Source organism: Pristiophorus japonicus, chromosome 3 (assembly GCF_044704955.1).
Source record: "Pristiophorus japonicus isolate sPriJap1 chromosome 3, sPriJap1.hap1, whole genome shotgun sequence".
Classification (NCBI taxonomy): domain Eukaryota; kingdom Metazoa; phylum Chordata; class Chondrichthyes; family Pristiophoridae; genus Pristiophorus; species Pristiophorus japonicus.
The window spans coordinates 53,771,688-53,784,830 of record NC_091979.1 but is presented as its reverse complement, the minus strand read 5'-3'; the positions used below and the strand labels follow the sequence as shown (position 1 = coordinate 53,784,830).

Here is a 13,143-nt window from a genome sequence, read left to right as displayed (position 1 = left end):
AGCAGCTAATGTAACGCCTCTGTTTAAAAAAGGGGGCAGACAAAAGGCAGGTAACTATAGGCCGGTTAGTTTAACATCTGTAGTGGGGAAAATGCTTGAAACTATCATTAAGGAAGAAATAGCGGGACATCTAGATAGGAATAATGCAATCAAGCAGATGCAGCATGGAATCATGAAGGGGAAATCATGGTTAACTAATTTACTGGAATTCTTTGAGGATATAACGAGCATGGTGGATAGAGGTGTACCGATGGATGTGGAGTATTTAGATTTCCAAAAGGCATTCGATAAGGTACCACACAATAGGTTACTGCAGAAGGTAGAGGTACGCGGAGTCAGAGGAAATGTATTAGCATGGATAGAGAATTGGCTGGCGAACAGAAAGCAGAGAGTCGGGATAAATGGGTCCTTTTCGGGTTGGAAATCGGTGGTTAGTGGTGTGTCACAGGGATCGGTGCTGGGACCAAAACTGTTTACAATATACATAGATGACCTGGAAGAGGGGACAGAGTGTAGTGTAACAAAATTTGCAGACACATCAATAAAATAAGGAAGGCTGGGATGGGAATAGAGCCATTAAGGGATAGACAGGATAATACCATCGGTAACGGTGGAGAGATGGCAGCAATATTAAATAATTATTTCGCTTCAGTATTTACCAGGGAGATAGAACAGGTGGACATGACATTGGATGATGAGATTAGAAATTAGATAAGTGCATTTAAATTAAAAAAAAGGGGATATATTAAATAAACTAATCAAGCTCAAAGAGGATAAAACCCCTGGTCCGGATGGATTGCACCCACGCATTTTAAAATAATCTAGGGAAAAGATAGAAAAGGCATTACTATACATGTTTAGTAATTCGTTAGAAAAAGGTGTAGTGCCAGATGACTGGCGGATAGCTAATGTAATAGCTATATTTAAGAAAGGGGACAGAACATGTCCAGATAATTATAGACCAGGCAGTTTAACATCGGAGGTAGGAAAAATAATGGAATCCCTGCTAAAGGAAAAAATAGAAGAACATCAGTCATTGAAAGTTGCCATGCAGGTACAGCAGGCGGTGCAGAAGGCAAATGGTATGTTGGCCTTCATAGCTAGGGGATTTGAGTATAGGAGCAGGGAGGTCTTACTGCAGTTGTACAGGGCCTTGGTGAGGCCTCACCTGGAATATTGTGTTCAGTTTTGGCCTCCTAACCTGAGGAAGGACGTTCTTGCTATTGAGTGAGTGCAGCGAAGGTTCACCAGACTAAATCCCGGGATGGCTGGACTGACATATGATGAGAGACTGGATCATCTGGGCCTGTATTCACTGGAGTTCAGAAGGATGAGAGGGGATTTCATAGAAACATATAAAATTCTGACAGGACTGGGCAGGTTAGATGCAGGAAGAATGTTCCCGATGTTGGGGAAGTCCAGAACCAGGGGACACAGTCTAAGGATAAGGGGTAAGCCATTTCGGTCTGAGATGAGGAGAAACTTCTTCACTCAGAGAGTTGTTAACCTGTGGAATTCTCTACCGCAGAGAGTTGTTGATGCCAGTTCATTAGATATATTCAAGAGGGAGTTAGATATGGCCCTTATGACTAAAGGGATCATGGGGTATGGAAAGAAAGCAGGAAAGGGGTACTGAAGTGAATGATCAGCCATGATCTTATTGAATGGTGGTGCAGGCTCGAAGGTCCGAATGGCCTACTCCTGCACCTATTTTTCTATGTTTTCTATGTTTTTCTTTGACACAAAGATTAGTGGGAAAGCGGGTTGTGTAGAGGACACAGAGAGGCTGCAAAGAGATTTGGATAGGTTAAGCGAATGGGCTAAGGTTTGGCAGATGGAATACAATGTCGGAAAGTGTGAGGTCATCCACCTTGGGAAAAAAAACAGTAAAAGAGAATATTATTTGAATGGGGAGAAATTACAACATGCTGAGGTGCAGAGGGACCTGGGGGTCCTTGTGCATGAATCCCAAAAAGTTAGTTTGCAAGTACAGCAGGCGAATGGAATGTTGGCCTTCATTGCGAGAGGGATGGAGTACAAAAGCAGGGAGGTCCTGCTGCAACTGTATAGGGTATTGGTGAGGCCACACCTGGAGTACTGTGTGCAGTTTTGGTCACCTTACTTAAGGAAGGATATACTGGCTTTGGAGGGGGTACAGAGACGATTCACTAGGCTGATTCCGGAGATGAGGGGGGGTTACCTTATGATGGTAGATTGAGTAGACTGGGTCTTTACTCGTTGGAGTTCAGAAGGATGAGGGGTGATCTTATAGAAACATTTAAAATAATGAAAGGGATAGACAAGATAGAGGCAGAGAGATTGTTTCCACTGGTAGGGGAGACTAGAACTAGGGGGCACAGCCTCAAAATACTGGAGCCAACTTAAAACCGAGTTGAGAAGGAATTTCTTCTCCCAGAGGGTTGTGAATCTGTGGAATTCTCTGCCCAAGGAAGCATTTGAGGCTAGCTCATTGAATGTATTCAAGTCACAGATAGATAGATTTTTAACCAATAAGGGAATTAAGGGTTACGGGGAGCGGGCGGGTAAGTGGAGCTGAGTCCACGGCCAGATCAGCCATGATCTTGTTGAATGGCGGAGCAGGCTCGAGGGGCTAGATGGCCTACTCCTGTTCCTAATTCTTATGTTCTTATGTTCTTATGTTATGTACTACCTTAAAGGCGCTATATAAATTAAAGTTATTATAAAGAGCTACCCTAACTGCTCAGCTCTTAATTGCACTCTCCAATATCGTACTGAGCTATAGGCCTACATTTTCCAAGCACTTCACATATCAGAGCTTCTAGAGTTGAAAATGCCTGTAAGTTGGCAGCAGGCAGGGAAGTAGACCTGAGGCCATGATTGGATCAGCCATGTTCGTATTAAATGACGAAGCAGGTTCGAGGGACCATATGACCTACTGTTGCTCCTATTTTTTATGTTCTTATGTTCTTATCCATTATACTTCAGGTACAATATACTATACTATTGGTATGTGGGAAATCTGGTGCTGTTGCAGGGTTTTATGGACACGTTGTGAAAGCTTCTTTGCAAGAATAAAACACCTGTAAAGAGTACAATCCATTTCTCAGATGAGCCCATTGAAATTCCCTGAAAGAATGGAGCAAGTGATGAGGAATTGTGATGCCATCTCCACCGCGCAGCACAGATGGAAGCAGTGCTAGAAAAATTTAATTACTACACTAGTTCAGCCAAGGTAGGAGAATGCCCCATTAACTTCCACTAATGCAGTGTATTAAGCATGTGTACCAATTACAAGTAACCCACCCTCACTGTTTTAAGTACTTTCAATGTTTACCATGCATACCCATTCTGAAGCTTGGCACACTTTGCACCTCTAGTCTTCACTGGAGCTGTTCCTTCATTCACACTCTTGCATCTCAAAATAATCCTCTCTTCTAACATAATTGCCTGATGCATGTGCAAGTCACTATACCTACAGCATCAAGACAGCTCTGGCCAAAGTCATGAATGACATCTTCTGTCATTACAACAGTGCCTTATCTCTCCTTGTCTTAATCTCGCTACAGTGTTTGATAAGGTTGATTACACCTCTCCTCTGTTGTCCAGCATTGTGGGACTGCCCTTGTGCTCCATGTCCACCTATTCAGATGTAGCCAGTACCTCGCCAGTAATGGTTTCACCATATCCCTGCATCATCATCCCTGGAGTTTCCCCAAGGATCTATCTTTGGACCCTCTTCTTCCTCATCGTCATGCTGTCCCTCAGTGATATCATACACTGGCACAGGGTCAGTTTCCATTTGTATATTGATGACACCCAGGTCAACCTCTCTTGATCTCAGGACCACCTCTGCCATATCATACTGGCTGTCTGATAAATGAGTCACAGATTAGGAAGCCATTGGTAAGGTTTGCTCTTAACTCCATTGCTTTGCCACTGACTCCCCTCCCCTACCTGGACATATTGGCATCCTAATGACCCAGACCTGAGCTTCAAACTCCACTTACTATCCACTGCTAGAACTGCTTGGTTAAATCCCCCTGGTATATGCACATCTTGTTATGATAAGCAGAACAACCTTGATATTCACTCAGCCAATCTAACCTCTCAGTATTCTGAGCTTAAAATAATACCACAACAAAAATTTACATAGCGCCTTAAAGGTAGTAAAATGCCCAGAGCCACTTCACAGAAGCGATTGTCAAACAAAATTTGCGATCCTTTGACAATTTTTCAATTCAAAGGCATGGATGAGGATTTCAGCAGCAGATGAGCTGAGGCAGAGGCATAGTCGAGAGATGTTACGGAGGTGGAAATAGGTGGTCTTAGTAATACCGTGGATATGTGGTTGGAAGCTCATTTTGGGGTCAAATATGACACCAAGGTTACGAATATTCGGGTTCAGCTTCAGACAAATGTCAGGGAAAGGGATGGAATCAGTGGCTAGGGAACGGAGTGTGTGGTGGGGACTGAAGACAATGGCTTCAGTCTTCCCAATATTTATTTGAATGAATTTTCTGATCATCCAGTACTGGATGTCAGACCATCAGTCTGACAATTTAGAAACAATGGCGGGGACGAGAGAAGTGGTGGTGAGGTAGAGCTGAGTGTTGTCCACGTACTTGTGGAGACTGATGCTGTGTTTTTGCTTGATATTGCTGAGAGTCAGCACGTAGACGAGAATGTAATCAGGCGAGTGCAGCCCCACCCAGCTGGACGACAGTGGAGAGGAGTTGAAGGAAGATGCAGTGGTCAACCATGTCAAAGGCTGTAGGCAAGTCAAGAAGGATGAAGAGGGATATTTTGCCGATGTCACAGTCACAAACGATGTCATTTGTGACTTTGATAAGAGCTGTTTTGGTACTGTGATTGGGACAGAAACCTGATTGGAGGGATTCAAACATGGAGATCCGGGGAAGGTGGGCACGGACTTGGGGAGGGGGGAGGGGGGGCGAAAACATATTGAAGGACTTTGGAGAGGAAATGGAGGTTGGAGATGGGGCGATAGTGTGCAAGGACTGAGGGGTCAAGGATTGTTTTTTTGTGGAGAGGGTTAATGATGTCAGATTTGAAGGAGAGGGGGACAGTACCTGAGGAGAGAGAACCGTTAACAATGTCAGCTAACATGGGAGCCAGAAAAAGAAGTTTTACACCAAATTCTCTTCTAAGGGATGCTCTTTTCTCCCTCTTCTGCCACTTTGTCACAAAATGTTAAAACTGCATTTAGCTGTCATCGCAGTTTTTCAGATATTATCTATTTAATTAATATATCAGATAAAATAATGTGAATAATTCTGTAATGGCAATGGGGAATTTGAAGCCATGCATTTATTAAAGTCGTTACCTCTGGAGTACCCCAGGGATTTATTCTTGTCACTCTCCTCTCCCTGATCGACATGCTGTCTCTTGGCAACACGATCCAAAGACATGGGGGTCACGTTCCACATTTACACTGCCGACATTTAGCTCCACCTCTCCACCACCTCTCTCAACTCCTCCACTGTTTCTGTGTTGTCTGACTTCTTATCCCTAGCATCCCATTGCACACTATCCAGTAGGCCTGGAGAGAGGTGGCAGTCTGGACCTGTAATCAGTAGGAAGGATATACTTGCATTGGAGGCTGTTCAGAGAAGGTTCACTAGGTTGATTCTGGAGATGAAGGGGTTGACTTATGAGGATAGGTTGAGTAGGTTGGGCCTACATTGGAGTTCAGAAGAATGAGAGGTGATCTTATTGAAACATGATAATGAGGGGGCTCGACAAGATGGATGCAGAGAGAATATTTCCACTCATAGGGGAAACTAAAACTAGGGGACATAGTCTTAGAATAAGGGGCCGCCCATTTAAACTGAGATGAGGAGAAATTTCTTTTCTCAGAGGGTTGTAAATCTCTGCAATTCTCTGCTCCAGAGAGCTGTGGAGAATGGGTCATTGAATATATTTAAGCCGGAGATAGACAGATTTTTGAACAATAATGGAGTAAAGGGTTATGGGGAGCGGGCAGGGAAGTGGAGCTGAGTCCATGATCAGATCAGCCATGATCTTATTGAATGGCAGAGCTGGCTCGAGGGGCCAAATGGCCTACTCCTTCTCCTATTTCTTATGTTCTTATGTTCTAGCTGCATCATCAACCTCACATCATCAACCTTAGGATCTGGCATCAATGTAGGAAGAGGTTCAATGACCTCACATGAGCAGCAAGGGAGAGTACTGCCCTTCCATCTCTCCATCTCTTTCATCAATACTTGCCAACATTACTTTCACCCCCTCCCCATCACTCTCTTCCTTCCATCACTTTCTTCAACGTATAATCAATAAGAACATAAGAACATAAGAATTAGGAACAGGAGTAGGCCATCTAGCCCCTCGAGCCTGCTCCGCCATTCAACAAGATCATGGCTGATCTGGCCATGGACTCAGCTCCACTTACCCGCCTGCTCCCCGTAACCCTTAATTCCCTTATTGGTTAAATCACAATGGAATACTGTAACACCTCTCTTTATCATTACACACTCATTTCTTCCTTTGCTCTTTTTACTCTCCTCACACCACACACCAACAGCATTCCCTTCTCACATACTTGCATTTGCAGAACCAGCAACTCTTCCCAGGATTCCTTCCTCACTTCACACACTTGGCTTTCCATGCACCACCTGGGTACAGAAGTGTAGTGGTTATGTTACTAGAGTAATAATCCAAAGAACATGAGTTCAAATGCCATCGACACAGTTTGAGAATTTGTTAAAAAAAAAATCTGGAAATAATAAGCCGGCATCAGTAAAAATAACCACACAGCTGTTGGATTTTCTGCAAAAACTAGTTCACTAGTGTAAATAAATTCTGCCATCCTTACCTGGGCTGGTCTGTATGTGACTCTCGACCCATGCCCATGTGGTTGGCTCTTAATTGCAATCTGCAGTCAAGTAGACAAGCAAGGCACTCAGCTGTATCAAACAGCTTTCAAGAAGAAGGCCTCCCTTCAACTTCCCAACTAGGGATGGGCAGCAAATGCCTGCCTTGCTAGCATCACCCGCATCCAGATAGTGAAGAAAAACTCCCCATCCTCATTTCATCTTGCTTCTTCTCCAGCTCTCAGCACATGCACTGCACATCTCCACTTACCTTTTCAACTGCCACTCAATAACTCTCACCCTCTCTTCCTGCAGGGCAAAGCAGCAAGGGAGAGGTGTAAGAGAAATGTACCTAACATCATAGCCCTCACCCAAGCATGAAGTCCAGGAAATTAGTGCCTCGGGCAAAGCCATGAAAGAGGAATTTCCCTGATTCTTTCCCCCCAAATTGACCTGGGTTTTTAAATCTGTTTTTATGCCTCTCCCAGGAGCTCACATGGTTTTGGGTGGGGTGGAGTGTATAAGTTATGATACACAAGGTATCGCAATTGTGTGGGACAGGCTTGATGGACCAGATGGTTTTTACCTGTCCGTCTTTTATCATATGTTCGTTCGTATGTTTGTATGAGCATCGGGGAAGGGGATGCTGGAAGCTTACTTGAGCAAGGTGTCTGCATGTTACTTATAACTCTTCATACACCTCAGCAAATATTCAGCAAGCTTCGCAACTTCATGCTCTTTCCTCAAGGCTGTCACCTGCTAATGTCCAGCTTCTCAGAACCATCTTAACTCCTGCTCCTTTTACTCTATTATTGAAATATAGCCTGCAATTACTAATCAATGCTGATTATTCAGAACATGAGGAATAAGGGTGCAGGTGCACTTAGCAGGTAGTATACTTATGCTTGGAAAGTTAAGATGGCACAATCAGGATGCCAGCTGGGCAAGTAAAATACCAGGAAATTATATAATGAGCACGATTCAGCCAAGAAAATATGCGGCAGCTTTGGCATTTCCCCTCTGTGCATAGATACGAGACTGTGTGCATTTTTAGTCTGTCCTTCAGTGGGAATATATATAATTTCCCTTATAGTTCCTTTGTCGAATTGCTTATAATTATTGTATCTGTGGTATGAAGCAGCACTTTGAGAGCATTAAAAACTATTTCCTTGCATGTTTTATCCTGTCAAACTTCTCCCAGCTTAGTAAGAAAGAGATGTCACAATATTGCGACAAATGCTGTGGCCATTTCCACCTTGGAATTAAAAAAATAAAGTGGCATTTTTGGATACTTGTTCCATCAAAGTCAGTTAAACATAACCTTCACATTTAACAGATATACACATATTTATTCAAAAATGTGTCACCAGTATTTCACTCCTCCATGGAGTGCTGAGTGGCTTGAAGCGATGACCTTGACAAAGAAAGGATATAGTTTGATGGCATCCAATGGTATGTTAATTTTGCCTTCTTCAGGACACCACAACAAAAATTGCCCACTGCAAATGGAGAGGGAGCATATTATTTCAATTTGTGTCTTCATCATCAAATGAGCTTGTGTTGCAATTTGTAACATAAACTCAATTTGCTACATTGCAAAATGATTAGAATTTACCCCTACAATCTGGTTGGCTTTTCAAGATGATAGGAACATGAAGCAACATGTTGCATTATTAAACACGCCACTGATTGTAATGCTCATAAGGTTTGCAGATTAAATAAATTGTCGTAAAATCATAGAATATTACTCAAACTAATCCAGTAGCAAGTATATGAGCAAATGTATAAATATGTGAAGTATGTTTTTCATCAAGACTATAGTTATGATCTTGAGACATTAAGCTCAGGACAGAGCCTTTCTGAAGAGAAATTATTGGCTGCATGATTTCCACAAGTCCAATGATTGATGGTGTACGCCAAAGGACATAATTTCCTCCTGAGATGTAAAGACTTAGCTGATCTGATGAAGAGCAGAATTGGTATTTGATTTAACCTGTAAAGGTACTCCTTTACCCATGGGCTAAAATATTCATTGTCAATGGGGCTGAATTCAAAATTAGGTGCACAATGTGTGGTTGGCGAATAGAGCGTGGCCATTTTCTACTCCTTGCAACTGCGTGAGGCCTGAGCCATTTTGAGGCCTGGCCTGATTTGCATGCAACCAGCGAGCCTGCTCCTCCTTGCCCCACAAAAACAAAACATTCTTTGGTGATGTCGGCGTTGCACTTGTGCCCACTTTTACCTCAAAATTGCAATAGGTTCCACATATTACAAATGGTTATCCATCAGAAACAGCTCCTTTCTCATGCCCCTAGCCAGGATAGCGGTGGCTGCAGCTTCAGCGCAAATAGTGTGGTAAGGTACCCGATGCCATTTGCAGGCTGCTACCACCGTGTTTACGCCAGGTGGAGGTACTTAAAAGTGACACTAATGAATGTATAATCTCACCCATATCTATTGTTCCTCACTATAATACTCTGGAGGAGAAATTCCTCAGTGCCCTGATTGGACGCGGTAACCGACTTGGGGCGGGACTTCCTGTGCCCGGCCGTGAAATTACGGTTATCGCCCCGAGAGGAAGAGGAGAGCAATTTCACACTCTCCACTTCCTCTTGGGGCAGGTTCCGGGGCGATACTGAGGCGCAATCAGCAGCGCTATGCAGATGCTCCGCGTAGCACTGATGTGTTTCAATGCCCCTCCCCTTCAGTTCAACGGGAGGACCGCTACACACTCTGCCGGGCCTCTGATGGCTTCCACTGGGCCACCAGGGTGGCGTGATGCTGGGGCCGTAACCTGGCACCCAAAACAGAGTGCTGGGCTGCACAATGGCAGCCTGGAACATGCAACAGAGCAAGAAGTTGTGCTGACAGGTGAGTCGGTCAAACAGGCAAGATGGTGGCGTGGAGCACTCCCAACCTCTCCTTTAACTTCTGCCCACAAGCAGATGTCAGCCCGTTTCGCGACCCGCGAGGCTGGAGCTGACCCCGCTTGCAGCAGCCTCGCGGGCTGCGGGGCAATTTCCGCCACAGGGTGGAAAGGGGTTGGCGGGCGGCACTAAAGGGTCGCCATGCACAGCAATGACGTGATTCTACGGTTGCGTGATGACCTGGGGTGCTACTGGTGAGGCATGACGCAACTATGGCAGCATCTCCGCTAACTCCCGTGCAATTTCGTGGGAGCCGGTAATGCCTTCTCACCGCCACCCCTCCCCGGACGAAAATGGTTTTGTGCCCCATTAGTGCCCCCTGTAGGTGTTAATGGGTGTCGCAAAAATGGGCAATTTCGACCCTTCTGTCTCAACCTTCAGCCTTGAATTTCAAAAAAATTAGTTTATGATAACTAATAGGAGGAAATATCCTCCAAAAAGCCAGAGAGTAGATATTTTTCCTGGATGGCAGTGCTTAATGGGTGGTATCGCTATGGCCACCTGTTATATGTCTGGCCCGATATTCGATTCCATTGAAGTTAACGAAACTTAATCTCAGGCGGAGCCCAATCTGATACAGCTCACTTTGCGCTACCGTCCAAGACAAATTTCTACCCCAAGAGTATTAATACGTAGATGCACTTTTGAGCTATCAATGTGCTGGGGCCCCAGCTGTTTACATTGTACATTAATGATTTAGACGAGGGGATTAAATGTAGTATCTCCAAATTTGCAGATGACACTAAGTTGGGTGGCAGTGTGAGCTGCGAGGAGGATGCTATGAGGCTGCAGAGTGACTTGGATAGGTTAGGTGAGTGGGCAAATGCATGGTAGATGAAGTATAATGTGGATAAATGTGAGGTTATCCACTTTGGTGGTAAAAACAGAGAGAGAGACTATTATCTGAATGGTGACAGGTTAGAAAAAGGGGAGGTGCAACGAGACCTGGGTGTCATGGTACATCAGTCATTGAAGGTTGGCATGCAGGTATAGCAGGTGGTTAAGAAAGCAAATGGCATGTTGGCCTTCATAGCGAAGGGATTTGAGTACAGGGGCAGGGAGGTGTTACTACAGTTGTACAGGGCCTTGGTGAGGCCAAACCTGGAGTATTGTGTACAGTTTTGGTCTCCTAACTTGAGGAAGGACATTCTTGCTATTGAGGGAGTGCAGTGAAGGCTCACCAGACTGATTCCCGGGATGGCTGGACTAACATATCAAGAAAGACTGGATCAACTGGGCTTATATTCACTGGAGTTCAGAAGAATGAGAGGGGATCTCATAGAAACATTTAAAATTCTGACGGGTTTAGACAGGTTAGATGTCGGAAGAATGTTTCCAATGTTGGGGAAGTCCAGAACCAGGGGTCACAGTCTGAGGATTAGGGGTAAGCCATTTAGGACCGAGATGAGGAGAAACTTCTTCACCCAGAGAGTGGTGAACCTGTGGAATTCTCTACCACAGAAAGTTGTTGAGGCCAATTCACTAAATATATTCAAAAAGGAGTTAGATGAAGTCCTTACTACCAGGGGGACCAAGGGGTATGGTGAGAAAGCAGGAATGGAGTACTGAAGTTGCATGTTCAGCCATGAACTCATTGAATGGCGGTGCAGGCTCGAAGAGCCGAATGGCCTACTCCTGCACCTATTTTCTATGTTTCTATGTTTCCTTCTACGACCGTACTTCTTTATTCGGCCAGTAGGGTAGGCTGGTTTGAGCTGTTGCCTTAATGGATTTGCAAAAGAACATTATGCTTCTGCAAGGTGGGACTTTGCTTGTCAGTTTTTCCCCCTCTCCATTACTTATCTAGATTTTTAAATGCAAGTTCTTTACCACTATGTACTCTTTCCAGCAGCTCCATCGCAAAGTGAATAAAAGGATGCAAGTTCAAGTGTCATTTGCTGTTGGAATTCAAACTTAATGTACCAGAGAACTAAGGACCTGCCCCTGAAACTTCCAGGGTGCACCAAGAAAGCCTTTATATTGATCTGACCACAAGGAGGCTTGAGAGCGTCTCTGTGGAAAGACTGGCGAGTATTGGAATGCTCTCTTAGGTTAACCATTTGTACAGTGACTGCTTCCTTGCATTTTCAAAACAAACACATCTATTGTTACATTAATTCCACTAAAACAATTTGTTGCAAATGTGTAAAATAAAATTTTAGACCATAGGATATTTTTCTATTCACATATTAAAACATATTAGATTAAGATCGTGATTCTCATTTAGTACACAATGGGTTAAGAGTCACTAAGTTGGTGCTATTGTCACAGCACACCTTTTAGATTTATCACATACTTTCATAAATCTCTCAAAAATGCAGCTTAAGTAAAGTATTGTATTCAAGGTCATCTCACTGAAGTGCAACAATAATCTGAACATTCAGTTTATAAATGTAATCAAAATATGCAATACTAAAGTTTTCATTCTTCAGTTACCAATAGCCACCAGTTCCTTCAGTGTAGTACCTGAGATAAATCTCCTGAGATTAATTCCTATTGAAACCATGTTGTTCGCAACTATTAGATTTCACATTTCTTCAAGTCTTTAGAAATTTAATGACAATCACACTTTCAATCAAGCCAAACAAACAATGGTTTATTCTTCCGGGAGTTTACCGGAGATTATATCACAATAAGCCATGTGCCACCAGCAGTAGCACAGAATTAGTTAACAGAGGTAGAAAGAAGAGGCATTTTAAGTTGGTAGCAATGACATAAGGTGGTAGGTACACTGTCCAATATCAGTTTTCTGCCTGCAATTTTATCGAAAATGTATCATAACTATTTGGAGCTGGATTATATAAATGTTATGGGACTTTTAGTGCAACGTACATATAGGAGGGGATTTTCAACTTTGACTGAAAACAGGTGTGAAGTTGGTGAAAGGCACTGCTGTGCCCACCCAAGTCCGCAGTCAGGAGGCCAGAATCATTTTCAGGTTTAGATCTCATTTGAATTTTGCCGATGAACTGTGGCACCACACGAGGCACTCTGAGCAGCTTGCCTGTTTTGGACAGCGGAAATGGAGCTGGCCAGCAGGTGCAGCCTGTTGAGGGGGGAGCTCCACCTGGCCCCACAAACATCCTTAGAAAATCTAAAACCATACCTTTTCCTGAGTGGCCTACAGCGGTCCCTTTAAGAACTATTGATTAACTTGGTACAACTGCCACTAACATGGCAGAGCACGACACATGCTGTGTCCTTTTGTACCACACCATCCACCTCCAATTATTCTCCTTCGTTGTCCAGACGAGTGTCATTGCCCTTGCTTGGTTCCACTCTTGCCAATCCAATCGTAGGCAGAGCATCTCCAGCAATGGTTTCTATTCCTGTCCTCACACTGTTACCTCTGGATTCCCCAAGGATCTATCCATGGCCTCCTG

General features: G+C 43.9%; 1 long non-coding RNA gene across 2 annotated transcripts in view; it reads left to right on the top strand.

Annotated features, from left to right (window-relative positions):
• The window catches only part of LOC139257262 (uncharacterized), a 103,585-nt gene that overhangs the window by 76,771 nt on the left and 13,671 nt on the right, over positions 1-13,143 (top strand). The window contains exon 4 of one of the 2 annotated variants that reach the window (XR_011592234.1): positions 2,968-3,214. The exons of the other annotated variant lie outside the window; for it this stretch is intronic. This is a non-coding gene — a long non-coding RNA (uncharacterized lncRNA). The remainder of the gene's footprint in view (positions 1-2,967; positions 3,215-13,143) is intronic. 2 annotated transcript variants of the gene reach the window in all.